Genomic DNA, 13821 nt, shown 5'->3' on the forward strand with positions numbered 1-13821 from the left:
AATGGTGAAAAGCAAAATACTGATAATGTAGTTAACTGATAACACACACACACACACCTAGTTCATGACACACTATCTCTGTTTAATTTGCTTCTGTGCATTTCTCCTGTTGCATTATTCATCAGCACACACTTGCATGTGTTCTCTCAGGTAATATATATACTCATGAATATTAATGTGCTGTAGCTCTTCTGGCTGAGAGCCCCCTCTTCATTGCAGGTGAAACAAAGGCCTCAGAGCCTTGGGAAGTTGCGGAGAGATATCCATGGTGACAAATATCTGTTGGTTGCACTTTGTCATTCACAGTGTTTGCTATATTACTCTTTCATTAAGAGACATAATGACTCGCTGTAGCTGTTGTTCCATCATCCATTGGCAAACACATATAAATCCTGTTAGTGATGAAGTCAGCCATGTTTTGGGGTAGTAAAATCTTTAATATTTTAACGCTGGGATCGGAAGTGTACCGGTCATGCCCTCGGGCCTTAATTTACCACTAATCACAACAATGATCTTCAGAAATATTCTTGCATTATTTATTTTACCCTGAATTACTGTTGTTCCAACCATGAAGCCAACAGGGACCTATTGATCGTATTTTTATAACGCATGCTGACTTGCATTAAGTTGCCATTACTCACTGCTCTAAATTACACACATAACTGGACACAGTGTGTGTGTTATATCCTGCAATGGACTGGCGCCCTGTGCAGGAGGTGCTCCTGCCTTACGCCCAGAAATTCCAGGAAGTCTCTGGACCCACTGCAACCCTGATCAAGATGAATTGGTTACAGAAGACGAATGGCTGAATCATCTTATTACACACAAAGCATGTATTTTTAATATAACCACTATCCCTCTTACACCTGTGAGAACGCTAGCAGTCGCCTTCCAATGGCTAATTAGCAGAAAACAACAAAAACAAATAATACTAAAGCCCCATTCAGAGTGGATTTGTTTTTCAGAGGGAGGTCTGTCTTAAAAGTCTTTACACGACTCCTCTGTCATAGAACTGCAATGAAAACAAGGGAGGACAAGGGAGTTTCTAGTTCCTGAAAAGCATCGCGTCAAGCCAGAGATTAGAAAAGGTTGATGAAAATGTGTACATCTGAATATAAAAATAATACAGTGGAACCTCTACCTACGACCTTGATCCGTTCCATGACCCGGTTCGTAAGTGGAAAAGTTTGTTTCTCGAGTCAATTTTCCCCATTTAAAATAACGGAAAAGCAATTAATGCGTTCCAGCCCCCACCCCGAAAGTCACCCTTTTTGCACTGATATATGTTTACAACACTCTCAAATTAGTAAAAAAAATACATGTAGCGTTACTACAAATAAAAAAAGAAATACAGTGGTAACAGTAATAAAAAAGAAATAAAGTTTTAAGTGGTTACACACTGCTACCTTGAAGACGTGACGACTGGCTGGAGGAGTAACACAGGCACTGGCTGTATGACAGGAGGTGGGGGTGGGTGGAATAACGAAGAGTAGGTGGTGAATGTGGAGAGACGAAGCGTAGATAACTTAACTTAGCACGAATGTCGATGTCTGCTATTTACACTATGCTAAATTGCTAAAGCTACAATTTGCTAATCTTAAAAGCTCACTGAAGTCTGGGCGCGCTGGGAGACTCGCCTATTGGGGTCAGCAGCCATTTGCAGCCGCCGGCTCGGCGGAGGCTCGGGTTCGTTTCTAGAGTCAGGGTTCATTGGTGGAGGCAAAAAATATTCAAATTCCCGGTTCATATCTTGCACCTGCAGCTGCCATTATTTGTTTTTGTTTAGCAGCTGTGTTGACATCGGTAAAAACCAGTAGCTGTGTTGTCTAAAACAAACAAACAGACATTTCATTTGTTATCAAACTAATGAGTTTTATACTAAGGGTATCTAAGCAACAAAAACAACCCATCTACCATGGAGTTTTTTTTTTATACTTTTACATAAGGAAACAAGCTGTGTCTGCCATGAACAGTTATTTTTACACAGGTTTGCACAACAGCCTATAAAATATTTAGAGCCCATCAAAAAGGCTGTAATACATTTGAGTCAGAGAAGCAAACTGTGAAGAGATTACATGACTTATGTCATAACTGTACGTCATCCTTTTTGACCCAGGACTCCACAAGCTCAAGTGATGCTACCACAGCTGTCAGTTTTGTGGTACACACCATGGCATCCCCAATAGAGACATGGTTTGTAGTTGTGTTATTGTGTAGCTTTAGCTGAAATTCAATTTAGTGGTGTTGTTTTATAGTGGTCCTTGTCTCTTCTTTGATTCCAGTGCTGCTGTATTTTAGCACACAGCTTGTTCTTGACATCTAAAAAAGAAAAAAAGCTTTTTCCAGACAGATATGTGACATGTGGAGATGAAGCTGGTTGAATGGTTCGCCGCATTCTCTAGCCACTGAACATCAGCTTCTGTTTGTCTCTGAGCACATAACAACTGTTTCATTGGCTCCCCCAATTCTCCTCTATTCACTCATAGCCCTGACATCTGCAGTGGACAAACTGACAGAGTCCCTTCACCAGTTTCCACACCACAGCACTGGATTTTAGCCTCGACTTTATCCCTGACTCTCAGAGCCTGGCTAAGTGTTACAGAGTCACACTGTCAGATCCTTCATGTTCTGCTTCAGAGACTCGGGTAGGATCTATTATTTTACACATACACAATATTTGGTAACAGACGCCAACCCTCACTACAAGCCAAGAGTGTGTCCACAAAGCAGTATTTCTCATTCTAGGCAGACAAAGTCAAATGTGTGCAGTGTTAAAAGAAGTGAGCGATAATTCTGTTGGCATCACCTTGGGTCTTATCTAGCTTAAACACTTAAATTCTCTTACATTCTTATTATTCTAGACATCTTTCACATGTTCCTCTAAAGTAGGACCAGTTTATTCCATTTACAAACATGTGTTTTGGACTGTGATATAAGAACAGGAGAACCCAGAGAAAATGCATGCAGACACAGGGAGAAAACACCAAATTCCTCTCTGTCAGTCACCTGAGCCAGTGACTGAAGCCCAGAGCCCAGGACCATGGAGTTGTGTGGCAATGACACTCCTTGCAGTGCAACTGTGCCACCGTAAATATGTGAGGTGGAATGACATTTATTTCATAAAGATTTTGCCCATTTAGGAGATGGTTTTGTGTTACAATAACAATATTTATTCATTCATTATCTGTAAGTGCTCAGCCAATTCACGGTGTGTCCAGAGCCTACCTGAAATCATTGGGCGCAATGCGGGAATACACCCTGGAGGGGCGCCAGTCCTTCACAGAGCAACACACACACACACACACTTTTGAGTCACCAATCCACCTACCAACGTGTGTTTTTGGACTGTGGGAGGAAACCGGAGCAAGCTGAGGAAACCCACGCGGACAACACACCAACTCCTCACAGACAGTCACCAGGAGCAGTAATTGAACCCACAACCTCCAGGCCCCTGGAACTGTGTGACTGCGACACTACCTGCTGCACCACCGTGCCACCCTACAATAACAATATGTATGACATAATTCTATTCTGGTAATATTTTACTGAAGACATGCGTGTGTAAAGTCATACAGCCAGTGTAGCAAAGTACAGCCGCTGTCAGTGTAAATCCATCCATCCATCCATTTTCCAATGCTTATCCAGGTCCGGGTCGCGGGGGAAGCAGTCCAAGTAAAGAAACCCAGACCTCCCTCTCACCCGCCACTTCTTCCAGCTCCTCCGGGTGTATACCGGGTGTATACTGGCGTTCCCAGGCCACTCTCCAGCGTGTTCTTGGTCTGCCCCGGGGCCTCCTCCCCGTTGGACATGCCCAAAACACCTCACCAGGAAGGCGTCCAGGAGGCATCCGGACCAGATGTCCGAACCACCTCAACTGGCTCCTCTCGACGTGGAGGAGCAGCGGCTCCACTCTCTCCCGGATGTCCGAACTCCTCAGTGTAAATAGCTTGAGGCTAAATTTACTGTTAACTGTGCAAACAATTTGGATGTAGATTTTGTGTTTACTCAGCTTACTGGTTTTACAGTCAACTAGAACTTTATCACTACATTCCTAGAACTGCAACGTCGATTATTTGAAAAAAATGTTGGCTCGGTATTTCAGTGTCGACGCATCGTTAAACCCATTCGCGCAGAGTCGCCGTCTAAAATAAACTAATTATTAGAGTCAAATGTTCATCACACAGTCTACATCAACAACTTCCAATTTTCAGAACTAATGCAACTACATGTACACCGCCTTTCTACACTCAAGCATTCTCTGGAAACACCAAACCAAATTTTAGAGCTCAGCATTTTAAACCACTGTAAACATGTAAGATCACGTCAGAGTCTGTGTTTCCGTGACCCTAGAGGGCGCTACATCACAGCCTTGGCATAAAGTGTAATTAGCTTTCAGAATGTATGAGCCTAAATCTCCATGTTCAAGTACATGTATGTAATTAATATTCAAAAATTCTAACGGCAGTCAAGGCTATGACGCAGCGCCCTCTAGGGTCACAGAGCTCTCACAGAGTTCACAGAATTCTGTGTAAAACCCCCTGAGCTACTAATGCCCCATGGACTGTTTTGACGTAAAGACTCCGCTTTTCCTTTGGACCAATTAGAGCCTCTAACTTTGAGAAGAAGTGATTTACACCTCTCTGTAAACCACAGAGGGACACAGACGAAAACAAAGACAGGCGGTTTTTTGTGATTGGTCACTTGCTATGCTGGGGCGGGGCACTGCTCTGGGATGGTGGGGAGAGAGTCAACGGTTAAACCGCTCCTAACCCTAACCCTAACTAAGAAGCGCTGTGAAACCCTATCTTCATAAACACTTTTATTTGTTAAGCTCTTAAACGTGTGACAGACATCTTTTTGCATTTTATTTTTTGTACTTTTTTAAAATTTAGGAACATACTGCCTACGTTTAGAAAGGGCTGGGAAGTGTTGTTTTTTTTTTTTTTGCTGCTTTTTTGATACTACAGTGGCATTCACATGTGTGAACATACTCAAAAGCGTTGGTTCCATTACAAAAAATAAATAAACGAATAAAGTATAATTATTTGTGCAGTGAATTTGCCGTAAACGGACATATATGACTAGTGAATTTATTATGTTTGTTGAAACATATAATAATATGAAAAACAATGTGTACTATATGCTCTTGTTTCAAAACTAGTAGGTTTTCGCTGATATAACCCTTTGACCCCAAGGGCTCTTTATAATAACAGCTTGTAATGCATGATACTGTCCTGTAGATGTCAGTGTCTTCTGGAGTATGTGTGAGAGAGTGAGGGAGAGTTTATGTGGGGACGAGAGAGAGAGAGAGAGAGAAAGAGCCAGAGCCAGAGCCAGAGCCAGAACCAGAACAGCTTTACCCAAAGAAAACATCACAGGCAGAAACATTGCTGTGGCCCCTACAGATAGAGTCACTGCCTTTATCACACAGCCAAATGATCCCCTTGTTTACTCACACTCCTCTATCAACACATCAAATATTCATCACTTCTGAGCTCAAGGCAAAGAGAATCAGAGCCTAGTTTTCCCTCCAACATCAGACGAAGATCTGTTCCCCCACCAAACCCTCCCAACCTCTGCCAACAGAACTTAATTTTTCACTACTTTCTGAGTAATAATAACCCTGCTGGAGGTAATAACATAACAGAAGTGAGGCCTCCTTTCTTTGGACAATAAACACATCGCTTAATGACCAGCTATGTCGGTTCAGCTAGTAAAATATAACCAGAGCATCGTTACTGCTTTAACTGAGATAATGAAAGGGAAATGTTTTGCAGTGTTTACAGCTCTGTACTGTAATGGAAAATAACCCATCATCAATGTGGCCTTGTAATCGGGCTCCGGCTTGTGATCCTCATCATATACTCTTAAAAACAAATGTGCCATAAAGGATTTTTGGAACAGTGCCATTACAGTGTGCCGTAGCATTTCAGCTTGTGTTTTACAGAGAAAAACTGCAAATGTAAAAAGCCTTTCTGAAGTTTTTAGGACAGTGTGTGAAGGTTCAGGGCTAATCTACAGTGCTGGGCAGATCACCAAAACTGTCATCATCAAGTAATCATTTCAGAGAGATTAGCAAATATAAAAATTAATTCCTGCATCAGATCTGAAAAAAAAAACACGGTCTGTTACGTCAATGTCAGAAGACAACCCAATTCTGTGGGTCTGAAAGGATCTGTAGCTGTTAAGGAGCTGTTATGAGAAAAGGGGGGGAAATAGACCTTGAACACTGAAACTAGACCGTTTGAGATGTCGAGTAAAGCTTTATGGACTGATGAATCCATGTTCACAAAAGTAAAGGTAAGTGTCTCAAACAGAAAAAAAGACAAAGGGCAAATACATTAAAACTGAAAAATTAAATATTGGATTATCTTGCTAAGGTGTCTGTGATTTCCTGTTAAATGGATATTCTTTTTGCCGGACTGCCTTATTCTCATTCTTATTTCGCTTCCTGACTGAATGGCTGACTCCTAGTGTTGAAATGCGCACAACTTAAGGTGGCACCACTACAGCGTCTGTTGTTAGTTCAGCCATATTTCACAGAGATAATTTAAGGTGGCGCTACTACAGTCTGTTGTTCATTCATTATCTGTAAGCACTTATCCAGTTCAGGGTCGCGGTGGGTCCAGAGCCTACCTGGAATCATTGGGCACAAGGCGGGGATACACCCTGGAGGGGGAGCCAGTCCTTCAAAGGGCAACACAGACATTCACACCTATGGACACTTTTGAGTCACAAATCCACCTACCAGCGTGTGTTTTTGGACCGTGGAAGGGTACCCACGCAGACACGGGGAGAACACCCTCACAGACAGTCACACGGAGCGGGAATCGAATAACAGACAGACAATCGAACCCACAACCTCCAGGTCCCTGGAGCTGTGTGACTGCGACACTACCTGCTGCACCACCGTCTGTCTGTTATTAGTACAGCTATATTTCACAAAGACAACTTAAGGTGGCACTACTACACCGTCTGTTGTTAGTTCAGCCAAATTTCACATTCGAGTTCATGAATTAAATTTGGAACTGTTTGGCATGCTTCCACCGACATAAACTTCGTTCGTAAACCAGACAAATTTGTTCCCAGCTGGAACCAAAGAACAGTAGGTTCCAGTAGTGGGTGAAAAATAGAAAATAAGAGGTCAAATAAATGTAGGGCAGGCAGAACTAGGCTTGCCTAGATTCTCTGTTTGCTCTTGTTTTCTGAAAATGAAAAGTGCATAATTTACTTAATGGCGGTTTGACTATAAAAATCAAGCTAGTCTGATTTTGACAAAATGCTACATGAAAGTTAAGTGGAAAAGTATTGTAATAACTGTTTCCTGAACAGACCATAATAACACTCTTATCTCAAACTTTACGTGACTGCCACCTTTCTCTCTAATTGCCCTTTGCTGCAGTTAGATTCTCTGGTGATTCATTCCCCTCTTGTTACCATGCAGAAGAAATCTGATCAAACATGGCAAGTGTCGTCCCTGATGGGTGATGGGTAGGCCATGATACCAGATAAGAAAGTGAGTCATCAGCTCAAAGAACAGAGCACTGACTGGCCCACATGAGCACTGGACTCAGCTGAGCTGGGCATTAACCCACCAGTCATAAGAGTATTACAGCATTTTTTAGGGGGAGCTCTGAATACATGACCTGGTTTTGAGCACAAAATGGAGTCCTGCTGGTGTTTTTGGGACAAAGCGTGTGCTGATTTTGCTGCTTCCTCAAACACACCAAATCTCGCCCTGTTCTCATTAAATGATGTGAAATAATATGCAAAAGAGTGGGATCTCTAACACTTGTGATTTTATAGGGAATTAAAACACAGACAATATTTTGTCTGCTTGTATACACCACCAGCCCAACCCATATAACTTCCCTACCCCACCACACCATATACACCCTGCACCACCACAGCCTGACACCCCAACCCACCCTACACCTTATATTCACCCTAAACCACCTCACCCCAAATATATACCCTACAGAATATATATACCCTATAGAAAACTATAAACACTATATACCCACCCTAGACTGACCACATATCCACCCTTGCATGGGCAGCCATGTCCTTAAGGTTAGAGACCAGCAAGGAACAATTAATTCAAGGCTGAAGTGCCCTTGAGCAAGGCACCTAACCCCCAAACTGCTCCCCGGGCGTTGAGGTGGCTGGCAGCCCACTGTTCTGGTGGTGTGTGTTCAATGCCCCTAGTGTTTGTAAAGAATCGCTCACTAGTGTGTGTTTGTGTGTTCACTACCACGGATGGGTCAAACGCAGAGAAGTAATTTCCCTAAAGGGATCAATAAGGGTGTCTCCTTCTTCTTCGCCTTCTTCTTCTTCTTTTAAACCCACCTCTCCCCATGTCCTTACTTTTTAAAACAAAGGAGCAGCTGGAGTTCTCATAACAATAGATTGCCTGCCCAAGAACCCATACCTCTGCATTATTGAATGTGAGATTATTAAAACATGATAAACTGACCACCTAATCAACATCTCAGACTGAACTTTGGATGTTTGGGCAACAGTCCTGATGATTTCTTTGAAAAACCTAAGGCAAACATCTCAAATTGAACAAAACATGTAGCAGGGCAGAAGACGGATGCACTAAATACTGATATATGTTAAATTATATTTAGTCATTCGGTTTTTAGGTTTCTTCAAATATTTCCTGTTTTAAAAATATTTAGAAAAAGGAAAACCATGACCTCCTCAATATACCACCCTTGCAGCTGACACAAAAAATACATCTCTCCACCCGTCGTAGATTATGGCCATGCATTAGCTTACACTAGTCCTCATCACTATGGCAACTGCGCAGCGCTGCCAAATTTATTGATAGAAGGGCAGAATGCGTGTTCTCAAGTGATTCCAGGCCACCTAAATATATACATGTTCCTCTGTGAGAGCTTCGCAGTCCGGACCGCTTTTTTTAGGCCAGCTCCATGCTTTTGACAAATTCCTACTGGTCGTGGGAGCAGCAGAGTACAGGCTGCAGCCTGAGGGCAAGAGCGAGTAAAGTGGGCCTACATCCACTCTATACTGAGGGAATGGGCAGAGATCTAAATAAAAAGGCTGACTGGGTTTCAGTATATTGTAGTGCTGACGCATGGATTCATTTTGTGAAGCATTCTGTTTTTTAACAGATATTGTTGTGTTGTTGAAAGGTGCTTTTTACAGTAGACATGAGGATTATGGATTATGCAAGCTTACTTACACAACTTTGCCCATTGATTTTTCTCTATTCACAGTAGGCCTAATCTGCCTCACATAATCACAGGCTGCAGAATGGGGTTAAACTGAGGCTCACTGATAAAGGAGGTTAGTACCAGTGGAGCATTAGAATGTAGAATTGTGTTATTTACCTCCCAAAAAGGTTTTCAGAAGTCTATATATCTTTAACATGTAAAAAGATCTGTAAAAATATGATTAAGTACTTAACATAGTATAAAGGACTAAAACAATTTGAATGAAATCAAACAGCTTAGAAGCTGAACCAGATGATGTATTATATTATTTTTTTCTGCAGTGTAATAGGGCAGTGATTCCCAGTGATTCCATTTCTAATTCCCCAGTACACTCTCAGATAAAAGGTACGGTAGAGGTACATTATTGGTCACTAAAGGTTCACACAGTGTAAATGTACTTTTAAAGGTACAACAGTGGTTTTAAAGCCCTGTTTTGTTCCCTAAAGGTACATTATATTTTCTTCTCCAGACGAAGAGGTAAATATTGTAATATTTCATTACAGAACTGTGTAAAATAAAAAAATATATATAAATTCTGGAGGTGAAATGGAGTATACGTTATCAACATAATTTCAAAATGTACAATTATAATAGAAAAAAGGTACAATTATATTTCCTAACCAAACGTACTGAATGTGTCCCCTTGCGTGTACCACCACATAGTCACCAAAAGGTACCACCACTCATTTCTAAAAGTCTAGAGAAAAGATTTGTTTGACTCAGCATAATGTCTAGACGAGTGGCACAGCAGGTAGTATCACAGTCACACAGCTCCAGGGTCCGGGTGACTGTCTGTGAGGAGTTTGGTGTGTTCTCTCAGTGTCCACGTGGGTTTCCTCCAGATGCTCCGGTTTCCTCCCACTGTCCAAAAACACATGGTGGTAGGTGGATTAGCAACTCAAAAGTGTTTGTGTGTGTGTTTGTTGCCCTGTGAAGGACTGGCCCTGAACTGGATAAGAGGTTACAGACAATGAATGAACGAATAATGTCTAAATCAGGCTTGAAGTCTACAGGTTGTTTGATTTTGCCCACTACCTTATTCCAACCCCCTCATCAATGAGAGAGACCTACTTGTACTGTATGTATTTCCTACTAAAATACAATTTTTCATTATTTTATTAGCATGATTATAGTGTGATTTACAAAATACATCCTTAAAAATGGGTTAAATAAAATAGAATGTACAAAGAAATGCTTGAAAACTCCTGTTTTTATTTTTCTAGAACAGCTGAAAACAAATAGAAACCAATAAAATAAAAACAAACAAAAAAATTAATTAAAAATAATAAAAATGACATGAAATAAAATTTCTGCAAAGCACATTAAAATGTAAAAACATTCTAACCTCCTGTAAAGTTAGCGTTTTTCTGTACTGTGATGTCATGTATGGTTTTAAGAGCATGTTTATACTATGTATATTCTATGTATTACATATCCAGTCTTTTTTCATGAGTGCTAAAACTGAACCTTAGTTTTCCTACCATTCCTAAAACCAAGAAAATGACTGACACAACAGAGCCTTTAGACAGTGTTCACCAACTCTTCACCAAGATCTAAATATCTCTAATCATCATCTAACATCTCTATCTGAATCAATTTGAGCCAGAAATAAAGTCTACAGAAAGCTCCAGCAGGAGGATTAGTGACCACAGGTCAAGGCTCAGATAAACCTAAGACCAAATAAAGCATGTAAAGAAATAATACATGAAAGTTATGAAATTATGAAAGTGGTCCATATTCAAATAGTTATTTTTTTTATTTCAAGGATGTCTGTAATTGACTTCTGAAATACTTGGTCAAGTTTTATTTGACATAGTGTACAGCATATGAGGCCTAGTATAGTAATAAATCTGGTCCAGATTCAAATGTATGACTCCTATTTGATTTATTTTTAAATGTAATGTATATTAGGGACAGCAAACAGCCTAGATTTAGCTTAGTATAGCAGTATATAATACTCTGTTATTTACATTATCAGGATGTGGCATGTGGGCAGGCTCCTAAGCATCTTTCTCCATACAGACTTTAGGTCCTATCCTAAAGTGAAATTGCACCAACAGAGGTTCATTGTAAACTTGGATTAAAGCCAAGTGTAGCTTTTAATATTATATATTATTTTATAAATAGTTTTTATACATATTTTAAAAATGATACAGCTAACACTTAATTTCACAATTCCTTTTGGGAATGCAGTTAGCTTTTATTAATATTAGATTAGTTTACAGTAAACTGACGTATATTTATTCAACATTAATGGCGGAATAAATTTTAATTACCTGATTAGAAACAACAGATTCACCTTGTGTAACCACTTCATCCTAATCAGGGTCAAAGTCAGTCCAGAGCCTGCTCGAAATCACTGGGCATAAGACAGGAACACACCCTTGATAAGGTGCCAGTCCATTGCAGAGCATCACACATTCACACAGACACTCACACACTCACACCTGTGGATAACTTCACATAGACAGTCTGCCTACCAACATGGGTTTTAGGGCTGTGACGGTAAACTACAGCATCTGGAGGAAACCCATGGAGGCACAGAGAGAACACATGAAACTCCTCACAGACAGCCACCAGAGTAGGAGTGAACACATGAACCAGGACCCTGGCAAACCTAGACATAGAACGAACACATCAAACTCTTCACGGGCAGTGACCTGAGGCGAGGTGTGCTGCAAAAACACTACATGTGGCATCACTGTTCCACCCCATGGTACAGTGAAACTGCATTTTACAAATAAAACAATATTGTACTTTGTGTGAGCTACTCCCTCTTAACCCACCCTGATCCATCTAATAACCGGCTTCAGACATTTTTGATTAGCTAAATGAATTGTGTTAGATTTTGATTGGAGAAACATGCAGGAATGTAAATTTCCAAAAGTAAAGCTGATGACTTCTGGTCAAGACACACCCACAAGACCCATGTAAACTGAAGAGCAGCATAGCAATAAAGTGGTTTCAAATTCAAAGTTGACATTCTATATGGTTTTGGTTTGTATATGCAAATGATGTAGTGCAGAATAAAGGGTAATTTGCCTTTGCATTACATTGCAGTTGACAATTAACTTCTTGTCCACTCTTCAAACACACACACACACACACACACACACACACACACACACACACAAGTCCTACTTGTGCCAATGATGATGTCATCCCGTTCCAACCGTGTGTGGGCGGGGCCCTGTGCGATTCGAACGGCTGCTCCTCCCCGGTAACCAATCCGCGGAGGTCGCATACGTCTCCAGCGAAGGCGGTGGGCGGGGCTAACGCGCCTGTGGCAGTTGGGCTGCTGAGCGCAGCGAACACATTTGAACACACTGCGCCAAAGACAGAGGGGGCGAAAAGAAAAAGAAAACACGGAGCACATACTGCTTAGTCAACTTTGGAGAGAGGTGAGGCATAATGTGAACAATATTCACGTGAAATCTGAATTATTTTTTCAGTTTTTGTGTGTGCTGCTCTTGGTTTGAGCCAAAGGAACAAGTAGCAGCTTTCCTCGGCTCGCACTTTGCCGAGGGAGGGAAAAGTAGGTGGTGGCTCGACTCCGGCTCCGGAGCGTTTGGTTTTGTGTTAAATGAAGTTGACACCTCTTAAAGACGGGTGTCGTCTCTCGTTGTTATGTAACGCTTTGGTTTTCGTGGGAAGTCGTCGGCTGAAGTTATAAGCTGTTTGAATAAACTACCACCTGTTTTCTTGAGCGGGCGTCGGTACGACTCTCTGCGGGCTCAGAGCAGCCAAGTGCTGCAGAGGCTTCGTCCGTCGCTGCCGTTAAATCGACAACATCTTGTTGAAAATGACCGAGTAGCTCTGAAGCTATAGTTTAACGTACTAACCGTTGTAACCGCCTTCGTGTCCGACAACGCCCGTTTTTCTTGCAGATATGTGGCTGTGTTGAGGTAAAACTGAGGTAAACCAGGAGCTGTTTCACGGTTACACACCGCTGGTCTCAGGCGCAGACTGGATAAAAGTTTCAGTCAAGTGACATTCCTGAAAATATCCAACATTATAAACATTATATGTGTGCTTCCACAAATGGGTTGCCATTGAGCCTTTATAAATATTAAACTTGGCTAAATCCTGTTACAGTAATTTGTTTTGTTCTGCTCAGAATATTACTAAATGCACTAAACTAGCATTCTTGCTAATAGCAAAAATATATTAAGGAACTTTCTCACATTTTGTTATATGAAAAATACTTTTATTTGTGTAACTCATTTAAAAAATGTCATCTCAGGATCAATATATACATTTATACGTTGTTTGTTTTTAATTGTGTCTCAAAGAACGAAACTTGTTCACAGGATCTTTGTGGCATGTGTTAGATGTTTCTTATTTTATAGAACTTGTTGAGGAATATTAGACATTTTTACTTCTTTATCCACACAGGATATCTCATGAAAAATGATGTATTTTTCTTTTAATCTTATATATAAAAATAACATATTTTTATTTGTACACATGTATAAATAAATGGGGTAACTACACACAACCAGTTAGAAATTCTGCCAGGAAAATTCAGCTCTGCCACTCTGTTTGCATTTCTGGACTAAAAAGTAAACGTCGCTATCTA

At 40.9% G+C, this 13821-nt stretch overlaps 1 protein-coding gene across 1 annotated transcript in view; it reads left to right on the plus strand.

Moving 5' to 3' along the window:
• Positions 1–12485: 12485 nt before the first annotated feature.
• The window catches only part of rhocb (ras homolog family member Cb), a 36223-nt gene continuing 34887 nt past the window's right edge, over positions 12486–13821 (plus strand). Inside the window, exon 1 of the mRNA XM_066643140.1 lies at positions 12486–12643. The gene's annotated coding sequence lies outside the window, so the exon portion shown is untranslated. The remainder of the gene's footprint in view (positions 12644–13821) is intronic.

This window comes from Hoplias malabaricus, chromosome 14 (assembly GCF_029633855.1).
Source record: "Hoplias malabaricus isolate fHopMal1 chromosome 14, fHopMal1.hap1, whole genome shotgun sequence".
In the NCBI taxonomy this organism is placed as follows: domain Eukaryota; kingdom Metazoa; phylum Chordata; class Actinopteri; order Characiformes; family Erythrinidae; genus Hoplias; species Hoplias malabaricus.